The 15,004-nt window shown below is 38.7% G+C and overlaps 1 protein-coding gene across 1 annotated transcript in view; it reads left to right on the forward strand.

Moving 5' to 3' along the window:
• Positions 1 to 15,004, forward strand: part of HDAC9 (histone deacetylase 9) — an 812,002-nt gene that overhangs the window by 456,079 nt on the left and 340,919 nt on the right. The gene's annotated exons all lie outside the window — the stretch shown is intronic.

Here is a 15,004-nt window from a genome sequence, read left to right on the forward strand (position 1 = left end):
TTAGAGTCAATTACAAATAGTCTTCTCATCTTGGGAAGACAGAACCCTGGGTAATTTGTAGATAAAGGCATCTCTCAATAACATGCCTAGTTCATATATGAAATCAATAGGGAACATCCATTAGATGTCCGGAGACATTCTAGATTCCCACAGATCTGTGACATCCTGTCAATATGACTTCCCTACACCCATCTGGAAAGGAGGAGCATGTGTACTGGAGACAGACTTGGGTTAAAATTCTGGCTCTGTTAATTACTGTTGTAACCTTGAGCAAAATCCTCTAATTTTCTGTGTTTCCACAGGGCTGATGTGGAGTTAAATAGGTGGCAACTCAAAGGGTTTGTAGACATTTTCAGTGTTAGTTGCCTTTCCTCCTCCTTTTTTCACTCTTTCTTTTTACTATTTATTGACTTCATCTACTGAGAGCAGTTGAAAACTTTCTGATAAGTTGCACGTCAGGCTTTTTGGGAGCAAAGAAGGAGACCGGGAGGGTGACTCTGGGTTAGTCTGAACGTTCCTGGCCTGAGTCAAGGGACGGGCTGTTGGCGCCAGTGCCAGACCCATCTTTCCATGGCTGTTTCCTCCTCCTTCCAATTTTCCTGTGTCTGCTTTTTCAGAGACTGCTAAATTTTGTCGCATACTGATTACCAGCTTGCTCTGCCTGCCCCTAGTGCTATTATTACTTCAAGGAAGAGGCACTCTGGGGCTATAACGAGAACTTAAAACACATCAGCAAAAGCCTTAAGGGAGTTTATGGATACAGCGGTGCTTGCAGCACCTCCAGAAAGTGGACGGGGTGAACAGGATGAGAGCCGGCGACAGTCTGGGATGCCGCCTATAAGGCCTTACCGTTTCTGTGACTTAAATTTGTGTTTTCGCTAAACATTAGCTGGCTTAATTTGTCAGTGCGTCGGAATCAAAAACACTTCAGGACAACCATAATGCTACCCTGAGAGAACCCAGGGACAAGCTAATTAGGAATAAAGAGGTGAGATGGAGAAGAGTGTGTATCTGGGTTACTTCACAAGGTGAAATCCCCACATGGGCGGTGGCAGCTCGGAAATCTGCATAGTAACAAACCTGTCACAAATCAAGGACAACTCGATGGAACAATTAGAATTAACATTTCACTCTGACATTTATCAAAAATCTCTGCCCACATTTTACTCTTTGCAACAAAAACTGTGGTTTTGTCCTAACATTTAGTAAGCTGTTGCCTAACTGTAAACATCCATTTGTAAGATAGGCACTGCCTGCTACAAGAGTAAAGTTACATCTTTTGAAAACCTTACCTCCCATTTGAATACTGCACTTATTCCATTTGAATGACAATTACATATTTTGAAATATATACATACTGTCTGAATCCTACACTTATTCCATCTGAATCACAAATGCTTTAAGAATTCAAGAAAATATTATTTTACGGTAGATAACATCTGTTTCAATGACCTCTTCTTCAAAACGTTTTTCATTTTATTTTTTCCTTAAAACTCTCTAAATTGAATGAAAGAAAACCAGATAGTCTGACTATATTATATATTTTTTCTTAGTTAAAAAAACCACAATTCTGATTTTCTAATGTTCATTCACTATAAAACAATAGATGTTTTGTTTCTGAACGGAAGCTCAGAGGACACCAACAAATCGTGATATTTGTAAGGTATTTTGTAAGCTGTAATGTAATTATATCCCTGACTTCCTGTTTTCATCACATGGTAATAGATATTCATATATCAGGATGCACAAATAATTAATTTTGAAATTAAGTAAAATACATCAAAAGTTACAATGAGGGTAAAAGGCCATTGTTAGATGTCCAACTGTGCAAACTAATAAGAGATCTTTAAGAAGATAAAGACACGGTAGAACAAATCTATGTTGGCATTGCTTTGTCTGAAGTTCTTGCCCACTTTTCTACACAGAGGCACACACTGGTATGTTCGCAATTCCATCTTTTTACTGTCATCCAGTTTTTCAAGACCTAATGAGCTAAGGCATAAAATACTATAGCATATTTACAAAGGATTCCAGAGTGTAAGCATTGGAGAGAAAACATTGCAATAAGATTAGCAGACGGGTCTGAACACAAAAGGCGGGAGGACTGTGACATCGACACCCCAGACCTCTCCCTCCCCTCTGGCAGTTATATTCCTACTTCTTCCTCCAGACAGAACAATCCAGATGTGATCTGGAGTTGCTCCTCCACTGTTTCCCCTTTCTCCACAACACAGGCGCACATTCAGTCCATTACTAATTTTAGCCACTTCCTTTACATATACCCCGGCCACACCCTGACCTTGTCCTGCCTTGACTAATGTGGCAACCCTGCCACTCCCGGGCTGGGGCAGAAGGGCAGCTGGAGAGAAACAATATCAAAAACAGCCCTTTAAAACAAGAAGCGTACCCTGCTTCCATGCATGTAGCATCCGTTACATCCTCTCGAGACCCCAGGAGTGTCCATGCTGTCGTTAGGACCCAGTGGCACCTGCGAGCTCTTCCTGGCCTGCCTGCAAGCACAGCCTTAGCAAGATCTAACTTGCCACACATGGAAAAAAGGAGTCTTAGGAGTGCAAAGCAAAGCTCTTAAGCTGCCCCTACTTTTTCTCGTACTCTTCTTCCTCCATGACTTGTTGACTTTGGAAGATTTGGGACTTTCCTTGTTTAAAAATACTAGGAATATTGTGGGGTCTCCTTACCTTCTGTGACTTTAAAGAGTTAGCATTTTTCCATATACTACATAAAGCCTTATTGCAATCCATTTTTTCGTCCAAAATTTTAAGAAGGGATTCTAACTACTTAACTGCATTTGTAGGTCCAGATTCTCCTTGAATGGTTGACACATTCTCAATGACAGCCACATCCTTGGGTGACAATTGGATATTCACAAATGACATTCTCCTCTGCTTCAACCATGATTTTCTATTCCTTTTAGGTACTTCAAAAGTAAGACAAAAATAGAATTTGGAACAAGTAGAAAGTCAAGAGTTTGCCTGAAATCTAAACACATCAGTGATTTCAATAGCTGATGAAACACTCTAAACCTCACTTTATATATCTCAGCAGTAGGAGCGGTATTCTCTTGCATATACACAGATTAGATAATAATTTTTTAACAGTCTATATAGCCCACCTATGACTAGCAGTTAATTACTAAACTACAGTATAATAAATTAAGATAGAGGGATCTGAGGAGCAAAAGATCGATTTCCATTGGTTAAAAGGCTTTCAACATTTTATAGACAATGGAATACTTTTTTTTTTATTTTTAGAATTTTACTTATTTTTTTTATACAGCAGGTTCTTACTGGAATACTTTTTAATTACTATGAAGAAATGGACAGATCTGTGCTGTCCGATAGAAATGTAATGGAAGCCACATATGTGATTTTATATTTTCTAGTAGTCACATTAAAAAATGAAAAGCGGGTAAAATTATTTTCAATAATGTATTTTTATTTTACTCAATATATTTTACCCAATACATCTCATATATTGTCAGGTTTCATGATAGAATAACCTGGTGAGATCCTGTGTTTAAAGACATTAAATCAATATTTACTATCTATCTATCTATCTACCTACGTATCTATTTATTTATTGAACTACAGGAGTCCAGGTCCTTTAACATGCTAATTAGTGTTGTGGATCCAGAAGCATGGGGTAGAACAGGGTTTCCCAACCTAGGCACTACTGACATTCCAAAATGTCAGCCCAGTAATTCTTTGTTGTGGTGGGCTCTCCTGCCCATTATAGTATTTAGCAGCACCTCTCACTTCTACCTACTGGATGCCAGTAGCACCTCTTCCCTATCCCCTCACCAGCTGGGACAACCAAAAATATTTCTATGCATCGTTCAATGTTCTTTGGGTTGCAAAATTCACTCCCCCGTTGAGAACAACTGGAGTGTGTGGAGTAGGATTCCTCTCATTTGCTCACATCTGCTTATCTAAATAGGTCTGCATCTTGTATTCCAACGATTAACTGAACTTATATATCCATGCTTATTAATTGAATTGAATTAATTTAAAGCATTTTATACCGCTAGGCATTATAATGTATTTCACTGGAGCAAAACATGAACCTACACTTAGTAGCTAAATTAATCCTGTAGTTGAAAGGAATAATCTCATTGATGTCTGGGCAGTCTTGTGTCCTTGAAGACCTAGACCTTAATCCATCTGTTTGAAACCGTTCCCCAGTCTTTCCCATATGATTGGAAAACATCCTATCCCTCTTGCCTCCATGCCAACCAGGTCTTTTGTTCACATATGGTAAAAGATCTAGCTCTCCTGAAAGCTTTCCTTTTTTGCTTTCCTCTCCCTGAACCGTAATAAATTGCTGCAGAAAACCTAAACATTGCATTTGTATAGTCAAGTTTCCATATGCATTCTGACTGCATGTTGGACTCATTTCTTTCCTCCAAAATTGTAAGCTCCTTGAGGTTAAGGACACTGCCAATTTTTAATATCCACCATGAATTAAGGAAACTTGTTAACAATATGATATCTGCTTGGTGGGTGAATAAAAACTGAATCATTTATATGCTGGACACTGGGCTGGGTGATGGCAAAAAGTGATGAATACACAGGTCCTACACTTGCAAAACTCACGTCTAGCACAGTGTTTCTCAACCTGGGGGGGATTTTGTATCCAGGGTACCTTGACAATGTCTTCAGACATTTTGCATTCTCACAACAGCCAGGAGGTTGCTACTGATATCTAGCTGGTAGAGGTGAAGGATGCTGCCAAACATCCTGCAATACACAGGACAGAGGCCCACAGCAAAGAATTATCTGGCCCCAAATGTCAATAGTGCTGAGGTTGAGAAACCCAGGAAAGCGGAGGGCGAGTCACCAACAGTTTAAATTAAAAGCGATACATGGGGCGTCCCTGGTGGCGCAGCGGTTGAGAGTCCGCCTGCCGATGCAGGGGACACGGGTTCGTGTCGTGGTCCGGGAGGATCCCACGTGCCGCGGAGCGGCTGGGCTCGTGGGCCATGGCCGCTGGGCCTGCGCGTCCGGAGCCTGTGCTCCGCAGCGGGAGAGGCCACAACAGTGAGAGGCCCGCGTACCGCAAAAAAAAAAAAAAAAAGCGATACATGCCATGATACAGTTAGGTATGGGGTGTCATAAGAGCTTAGAAAAGGGAAATAATTCAGAGTGCATGACTGAGAGGGAGAAAAGTCTCCCTAGAGGAGATAAGCAAAGGTTGGATGTGCAGGTTTGAAACCAGCAGCATATGAGAATGAAGGATGAGGCATTGGTTACCCCCAGGAAGAAAGTATAGAGATAGAGCCAAGAGGTAGGGATGGAGCTCCAGGGAAGCAAACTTTCACAGGCAAGGCCAGGAAGAAGCACGTGCAAAGGGGATGAGGGTGAGGAACTAGAAGGGCGGAAAGCAGGAAGATGGTTTCTTTCCAAGGGAAATAGAAGCCAGATAGAAGATGGTTTCGAGAAGGGAATCATCGCTAACAATGTCAAGTACCTCAGAGAGGCTGAGTGAGATAAACCAGAAAAGTCTCTTTAACATTGGTAAATAGTCATTGGTAACTTTAATGAGAGAAATCTCAAGGGAAGGAGGTAGAAGATAGATTGTCTTTGGCAGAGACGTGAATGGGAGGAGAGCAAAAGTATGGATTTGTCTTCAGGAAGCATGTTTATGATTATTTATAGAAAAGAAAAATTGAAAACAATCTAACAGTCTAATAAAGAAGGCATTTAAATGGTTACAAATATAATGCAATAATATACAACCACTCACAGACATGTTTGTATTTAAGACTATGGAAAAATGGTCACAAAAGTGAAAAAAAAACCAAGATGTGAAACTTTGTGCAGTATCATGCCCATTTTTTTTACGGGTAGTGAAAACTAAAACGAAAGAAACAAAACCACAGTATTAGCAATATATTGACAACTAACAATATTAGTTGTCATCCCTGGGTGGTGTATATTATGGGTAGTTTTCTATATTTTCTTTGAAAATCTTTATTCTCTGAATATTCTAAAATGAGTGTGTATTACCTTTAAAATCAGAGGGAAGACATGTTTTAAGAAGCTTGGCTGAGAAAGAAGAGAAAGTTTTGCAGTAACTTGAAGAGAATACAGGGAGGGTTAAGGAGTGAGTGTGTGTGTGTGTGTGTGTGTGTGTGTGTGTGTCTGTGTTTGAGTTGGAAGCAATGAGAGCATTTTTGTCTGTTGAGGGGAGAGGAGAGAGCCCGTGCACCTTGAGAGGTTGTAGATACAGGAGCACGGATGATTGATGGAGCACGTCCCTGAGGGAGCGGGAGGGGATGGAATCCAGATCACAGGTGGTGGGATTAGTCTTGGCTAAGAGGAGTGACATCACTTCAACTGAAAAATGAGGAAGAGAGGTAAGGATGGATGTGGGTGCTGATAAGAATGTAGAGGAGGGGGCAGGAAGTTGAGGGAGTTGCTGTCTGTTGGCCTCTATTTCCTTTGTGAAGTAGAAGGTGAGGTCATTTGCTGAGTGGGGTCAAGGGTTTATGGAGAATGATGGGGATTTGGAAGGGCTGCTAAGGGGAAAGAGGGAGGCAGGGGACTTGGGACACACAGACAGATTGTCCAGCTAACTTGCAAGACCAGCTGAGGCTGAAGACTGAGGTTTGAACGAAGGGCACCTACTTTTGTAACCATGTGGCTTTCTCTGGCTTTCTCTAATTTCTGTAACATTAATCTAAGAATTAAGAAAGTAAATAGACTGATCAGAAGGTTGTAGATTTAGGGGGAGGCCATGCAGAAACACCATTATTTTGAGTGCTTGGCGTGATAAACAATGGAATTTACGCTGGAAATAAAGAGACAGAAATCAGGCCAGAAGAGAGCTGAAGGGAATGGAGGTCGCAATGAAGCCTACAGATGGAAGGAGGGGGAGACAGGGAGGGAGAGAATTTGAATAATGGGAGGTTGGGCTCAGAATGGGGTATTGGGAGGTAAGATTCTAGGGATGAAGGATTACCACATGGAGGTGAGAGTGGAGGTCAGCTGGTGTCTCCATGGACTCTCCCTGCTAGGATGCTCACTGGACAGTGAAAACACAACTTCTGGTCATATGTAAAACGCAGAAACGCTTATACAATCAGACAAAAATTTCATGTAGATTAAAATACTGTCTCCCTCCCTCTCTGTCTCTCTCTCTCTCCCTCTGTCAATCTCTTTACACATACACACACAGACACACACACAAACACACACACACACGTATGCATATAATTTGGAATATTATTAAGAAAATGGCATAGATGTTAAAACAGACTGCACACCAAGCAAAAAGAACACTGGATCTTGTTTCAGTTCCATACACTTAATTGCTCTGTATCTTGAACAAGTCACGTTCACATTAGAAAACAATTATCTCATTGGTAAAATGGGTTAAATTAGATCGATTTAACAAGTTTTCTTTAAAGAACTAGATCAAAAGTTTAAAATATACCTCGGTTTTAGAAATTCCAAATACTATAGTTTAATTCAATGTATATTTCTTGAGCACTACAATATGTGATTGGAGAATCTAACAGAAAACGAAACAGATGGACTCCTCTCCCTCACAGGTTTAGAAGCAAATGGAGGAGTTTAAAAGATTATTGTACAAATAACAGGACACCTTCCTTGTCCTGTGATTCTGTTCCCTACCGCATCCCAAGACTTATGTTGGGGTTCTGCCAGGGCCCTCCTAGACATAGATATGTCTCCTGAGATATATCAGGGATAAAGGATTTTGAATATTTGTGATCACAATTTGTTAATGTTTCCTCTTATATTACTTTTATATCTATTTGATTATTTGAAATCCTGAATGCAAGTTTATAATCTCACTTCCAAACTGCTATTTTCACATGTCTATACACACAGGCACATGCACAAATGTATACAAACACACACATATAAACATGCATATGTGTACACACATACATATATACACACACATATTCTGGGAGGAAACACTTCATGTATAATCAAAGCCTAAAAGATTTTAAATATTCAGAATATTAGCCTATCAGTAGTCAGCATATTAGAGATAGCGTCTAAATACATCTGTCTATCTAATAGATGACTAGCTTCATACCTAGAAGTTGAAAGTACGTCAAATGCTCTTTGATGAGCTAAGAAAAGTGAAAAATTATAAGGCATGCCTCTAACAAAACCACTGAGTTTAATTAGCAACACAGAGCACACAGAATAGAGAGAAAACTCCATGTAGCACATTTTATTGCTTAACTATTCAGTGGTAAAGTTAGCCAGGTATACATATGTATGTACATGTGTTTATTTATTCACATAAATACATATGAGTTTAAAACTAATGCTTGTAAATAACATACATTTCAAATTGGAATACGAATTGGACTTTCTAATGTTAACAATTTTATTTACTTGTAATTCGATTACTCTCTGCAGGTATAGTAATAATTGTTAATATGTTCTGAGTACCCAGAATGTGCCAAGCACTGTGTTAAATATTTTTAGTGGATCATCTCATTTAACTGTGACAAAAATCTCTAAGAGGTAGATACTATTATTATTCAAAATTTACAAATTGAAAAAATGGGACAATTGAGGTTTCAAAAAGTTAAGTAATTTACCTAACATTGTACATCTGATGAGTGATAAACCCAAAGCAATCTGATTTCAGAGCCCAGGCTCTTCATCATTGCTCCCCATCTCCCCCACATCATCATCTTCCCAATTCATCAAATTTTGTGGATTCTGTCTTCTAAATATTTCATGGGTCCATTTTCCTCTCTTCAACCCACTGCTGCAATCCTGGCTCTGACCATGTTCAAAAAGATTATGCCTATCTCTGGTAGTCTGACTCCTTGGGTTCATCTGTGACCCATGAGTCTGGCCAGTGGTTACAAATTAGGTCACATTAGCATCAAGTACCCACCTTCTGCTATCATGATAGTCCCTAGCACCATCATTCTGGAAAAAGAGCCTGACTCACTGCCTCTCATGTACTTCAGGGTTTTCCTTGAGGGAGTCTCGCATGTGTTCAGGAATGAGTCTCTGCTCACTTGAGAACCACCAACACCTGCCATGATCTGCCATGTCTACACCCACCACCCACACTTTGGTTGCTGCCTCCCAGGTCCTCAAAGCCTTACAGTCCTCAGGGTGCAAAATGGCTCTTCATTGCCTTTAGCCCCTCAATTTTATCTTCAGCCAGAAATGAGGACAGTGGCCTCCTTCGAATTCTATGCCCCATTTTGCCACAAGAGGCACAAAAGAACAGCATTTGTGACCTAAATCTCACAGGGAAACAGCTCATTCAATCTCTCCCTGAAAGCCTGGCCTCCTGGAGCTCAAATAACCACTCACGAGGGCCAAAGAGCAGACTGGTTTGCTTCTCTCTATTCCTCATCTTTTCCCATCTCTTCTCTCAGATCTCACCAGAATTCCTTTTTCCTTCACCAAACAAACACAAAGCAAATTCGTATCAACCAGTGCAAAGGTCCATTGGATACAGGGGACGATGCGCAGGTGAAGCTATGTGGTTTACCCACTGACCCACTGGTCGTGGCTCATCAGCTCTGCCAACGGCCAGTCTTTGAATCCCCTAAGTCCTCCTTACATGCAAATATAATCATGCTCTTGCACTGATTCAAACGTACCAATGAGTGCTCACTGTCTTCAGAATGAAGTTAAAATTCCTAAAAATGGTTAACAAGGTTTTTCGTTAACCAGACACTTTCAGTTTTCTTCTCCTCCCTCATCTGTTGCAACCTCCTCCAACAACCTTACTTCAAACCCCATGTTCTAGAGAAGGACTGGATTATGGCAGGTGGAATCATTATAGGACAGGCTAATAGCAGTCCATGGAGCTATTGTAGAATGCCATATTTACCAATTCTGCAAATTTACAATAATGCCTCTTTTTTGTCAATTTAAAAATAACTACTGTTTACTAAAAGCATGATTTTAAATCTCTCTTGGGTATAACTAATAACAAATGTACCATCTAATAGTGATAAGAACTCTTTCAGCCTTATGAACAAATATTATTATTATTTACTTTTTGGCTGAAGAATCAAGCCAAAAAGTAAAGAATCAAGCAGATGAAAAATAACACTGGTAAACACTAGGTATTGCAGGTTCATTGACATAAATCAAATATAATAACTTTGGTGATAATTGACTATAACTGCTTTTAATATCTCATTCATATTTATTGCATATTTTCAGGTTGTATTATAAATATAATTTTTCAGTAGCAATTTTTAATATTCTGAATGTATAATATGTGCATAAATGTGAATAATCATAACATTATTTAAGTTTTTCAGAGATAAAATAACTTTTAAATTGAAGAGTTTATTCATGTAAGCCAGGAATTTATATTAGTGAATGTACTTTGTCTCTGCTCATTCTATTTAGAACTGATTCCATTATACTAAAGCCAAATTACCAGACAAGATTTTAAACTAAACTGTTAAGCATTGTCTAATATTATATTATCCATTTGTTCTTTGTAGGCATTTTAAGGTTTTTGCTGATACTTATAGCTGTATCCCCTTTTGAATTTTAAAAAGAAATCTATTGGTCTATATTCATAGAAGTAGGAATGGATAAATGCTGATCAATTAACATTTTAAATGAGTTAAGTGTAACAAATCGGACAATCTCAGGGAATATAGAATCATTGAAGATCTAGAGTAAAAAGAAAACTGGGAAAACTTTTTGGAATTGAGAAGTATTATCATTTTGCTTTTAAATTGTATGAAAATAGTCATTTCTGATATAAACAAAAAATTCTTACAACAGGCAATAAGATGATTGTACCTACTTAAGTACTCATTTGTTATCTCAAGCTGCAAACGGGAAGGCCTTCTTATATACCATTAGAATGTTATTAACAAACATTGCCCTGCTTATTAGTTTCACATTACAAGGTTAAGGAATTAATTCCAAACGATGTCTGATATTGTGGATATGCTCTGGTGAAACTGACCAAACCATTATAACTACAGCTAACATTATGTAGTGTTCAATATATGTGAGGCACCATTATGAAATTTGTACATTTACTCTGAATCCCATGCTCTTTTTATCAACTTTAGTTTGCTAAAGAAGGTGCTTGAAAATTAAGTTATCTACCCTAAATAAAATACAGGTTATTATTCTGCTGGAATGATCATTCCAAAATACAAAGCTGTTCTTATCAACCAGCTCCACTAAATGCCCAATCCCCAGGCCCAAATCCTTGGGAGCTTAAAACTATTCATTGACTTGCCATTGCTCTTAGGATGAACATTCAGCCACTTTAGATAGAACGCCTCCTTCAGCCTCAGCGGCCTCCTCTCATTATGAATAGCCACGCTGACCTGCACCTGTTCCGTGGTACTTACCAGGTACCCTACCGTCAGGGCCACTCTGAACATGCTGTTCCCTCCACATGGAACATTCTTCTTCCTCTCTTTGTCAACTTAAATCCTTCTCATCCTTCATCCTTTGGCTCAAATATCCCTTCCTTGGAGAAGCCTTTCTTGACTCTTAAATTAGGACTCTATACCACCCTTTCTCAGGCCTTACCTCGGTTGCTCTTTTATATCTCTTTGTGCAGAACTTTGATGACTATTTGTCTCCCTCACTGGACTGTAAACTCCACAGGGGAGTGACTGTTATCTGTCTTGTTCACCATTGTTTCTTCTGGTATCTGACACAGTGCCTAACATCTAGTAGACTCTTAGTACAGTGAATGAATGAACAAATTAATTAAATTCCACCAAAGTCGAGAAATGACTACAGAGTTGTTTTAAATTCTGGTGCCTTTTTTGTGATATTTATTTTTAGGTTTGAGCAAATATTTACAAAGGCATTCCATTCAAAAATTAAACATCAAATTTGGAGGTGTGCTATGTTTTATTCATCTTAGCAAATGTACCCTAGGATTATTGTTAAAGGTCTAGTTGTGGAGGAAACAGCAATTTTCAGCTCTAAACCTACAGTGACAAGTGTTTATTCTATTTAAGATGCTTTTTTACATGCTACAGTTTGAGCTGTGTGCTTCCTTAAACACTTGTCTATTTTAAGCAGAAAACTTTCTGCTTTAAGAGGATACATGTGGTAAAATACCAAAAGGAATACAGGTTAAACAGTATTCTTTCTCCTTCTCTTTTTGTTAGCCAAATATTTTAGCAGGGAGCTACCAGTAATTGGCTCTAGTTCAGTGACTTGAGACTTGGAATACCTTGCCTTTGACCCACGCATGCTTTGGGAGAAAGAGTGAAATGGACATAACGTTACACATATTCTGGAATTTGACATTTTTGGTAATTTGCACACAAGCAATTGGATCTGGAGACGAGTGGTGAAATATGGTGACTCTCTTAATATTGAGTTCAATAAGATACTTTCTCAGGCTGAGAGATGAGGGTTTAAAGCTTTAAAGCCTGATTCTGCAAGAATTCTGATCCTACTCACTTGACCAAACTAGTGATATGTTTGAACCCAAGGGTTTCCAAAAAATCCATTCACAACATATTGTTAAAACTGGCTTATTAATAGAGACACCCAGAAGTTGTAGTTAGTGGGATATTATTTTGGCACTTACTGCATTTTTTTTCTTAGAGCTGTGATTCACAACATTTTTTAAAAAAATTAAAGACCTTTCTGACGAAAGCTATGACTGTGTCCCCAGAAAATTCACACACGCACATACTCATACAATTTTGCACACGATTTCAGGGGTTTATTTCCACTAGAATTCTTCCAGAGATCTTAGACTGGGAACACCTATCCAACATAAATCCATCTATTTCATGTGTCTTAAGTAGCATTGATTTATATTGCTTGTTCTCTCTCTCCTTATGAGCTGTTTTATATCTGGACTCTAATAATCAAAGGGGGGAGAAGAAAGGAAATGCTCAAGAGATTCATCATGGTCAAAAGAAACCTCTTTCTCCCTTTTCTTTATCTTCAGGCTATTATTTCTAGACCAGAGCTCTATTGTTCATGCTGTACTGTTCACTGGCTACCAACCAGACAGAGGATACTAGTCTAGGCCATTGCACAATTTCATCTTCCTCTGGGCTGTTATGTAATTAAAATAATTTCAACCCACTCTCTTGAACATTTTTTTTCCTACAGGCAATTGTAAAAATGTAGAAGCTGAAAAGCAAATAAAAGAACAAAAATGTAACTTGTTTTCTTTACTTTTTATTGTGAAATAAATTACTCATTATGGACTTGTTACTTATTTAATTTCAAAATTCAAATGTGGTTTCTTTTGTTTTCTGTAGTGGAGTAAAATCCCCATTGGTTTAAAATGGTCATTTTCCAAGATTGCTCCAAAGTGGCTGGGTCTTAAACATTTCTAAAGCAACCAGCCTTTCACAGATATAAATGCATATATAGTGCATTTATATCTGTGAAAATAGATATAATGCATATATAAATGCAGATATAGTGCAACTGAATTAGTAATTTATTTTCTCCTGGAACTCATATCTGAGGATATCTATAAATGAATCTGAAGCAATTTATATACTCTGTACATAGGTAGTAAATTTTACCAACATTCTACCCAGCTGAGGAACGATGTTAATAGGTTCAGCTTCACAGCAGGTCAATAGCAGTATTAGAATAAACCTTTAAGCCTCAATCCAGAATCACAGGTTAACTACGCACCACACACATTCCCACTGTGCTAGATATAAACACTGGTTACACCTGAAATCAGTTCCCTGGTTCTGCTGCTGATGCTTTAGCTGAAAGCTTTGTAGTATTTGGATACCCACAGCACTGCCTTGTGAGTCATATTATTGTTTATTGATTCCTCATGATTTGAAAATGAGGATATTATTTAATATACAAAATTGTACCCTTCCTTTGTGCTTTTTTTGTATAACTGTTTGCTGGCATGAAAAAATATGCTAGACAAAGACTCTTGTTTGGAATGAGAAGAACCTAAGAAGAAGGGAGTGAGACTGACCTGACCTCACTGGAAATAACCAGTGAGTACATGAGAGCAGTAAGTCAGCTACCTTGAGCCTGACCTCTGCTACAAGGGGCCACCATTGGCACTGGAAGGAAGGTTCGTAGAGAAATAGTGAGCAGTAACCTCACTATTAATCCAGCTATTAATCCACCTTCTCCTGGATTGTGTGCCACTCACTCTTGCATACTAGAATTCAGAAATACTGCCCATTGCTAGGGGAGAGGGGGCATAATAAAAGTCTTACATGTTTGTTAAAGGCACCCTCTAATCAAATTTTTACTTAACAAAAAAGGAGCCCTCCACCTTTCAACTCTTATGCACAGGTCTAAATTTTTTTTATCACAAGCAATAAAAAATATTTTAGCATGTACTTGTACACATAATCATTATATAGATATACAAAGAAATATAAAATACATTTTCACAAATTATATAAGTGTATCACTACATCAGTATATTATATATATTACAAAGCGTGCACAAAAACAGAAATAAAGAAAGGTGTGATAAAAATTAAATAATCATGATCTGTAAATAAATGTTATCTTATGAGGTAACCTTTTATACTACGATGAAAATAGTGGTTTTTTTTTTTTTTTTTTTTTTCCGGTACGCAGGCCTCTCACTGTTGTGGCCTCTCCCGTTGCGGAGCACAGGCTCCGGACACACAGGCTCAGCAGCCATGGCTCACGGGCCCAGCCGCTGCGCGGCATGTGGGATCTTCCCGGACCGGGGCACGAACCCGTGTCCCCTGCATCGGCAGTCGGACTCCCAACCACTGCGGCACAGGGAAGCCCAAGTGTTAGTTTTAACAAGTTTTTTGTTGAGATGTAATTCACAGACCATATGGTTGACTCATTTCAGTGTACAATTCAGTGGCTTTTAGTATATTCACACAGTTGTGCAACCATCAACACAGTCAATTTTAGAACAATTTCCTCACCCCCAAAAGAAATTCTGTGCCCATTAGCAATAATTCCCCAATGCCCCCGCCTCAACTCTAGGGAACCAGTAATCTACTATCTCCATAAATTTGTCTATTCTG

Source organism: Globicephala melas, chromosome 9 (genome assembly GCF_963455315.2).
Source record: "Globicephala melas chromosome 9, mGloMel1.2, whole genome shotgun sequence".
NCBI classification, from domain to species: domain Eukaryota; kingdom Metazoa; phylum Chordata; class Mammalia; order Artiodactyla; family Delphinidae; genus Globicephala; species Globicephala melas.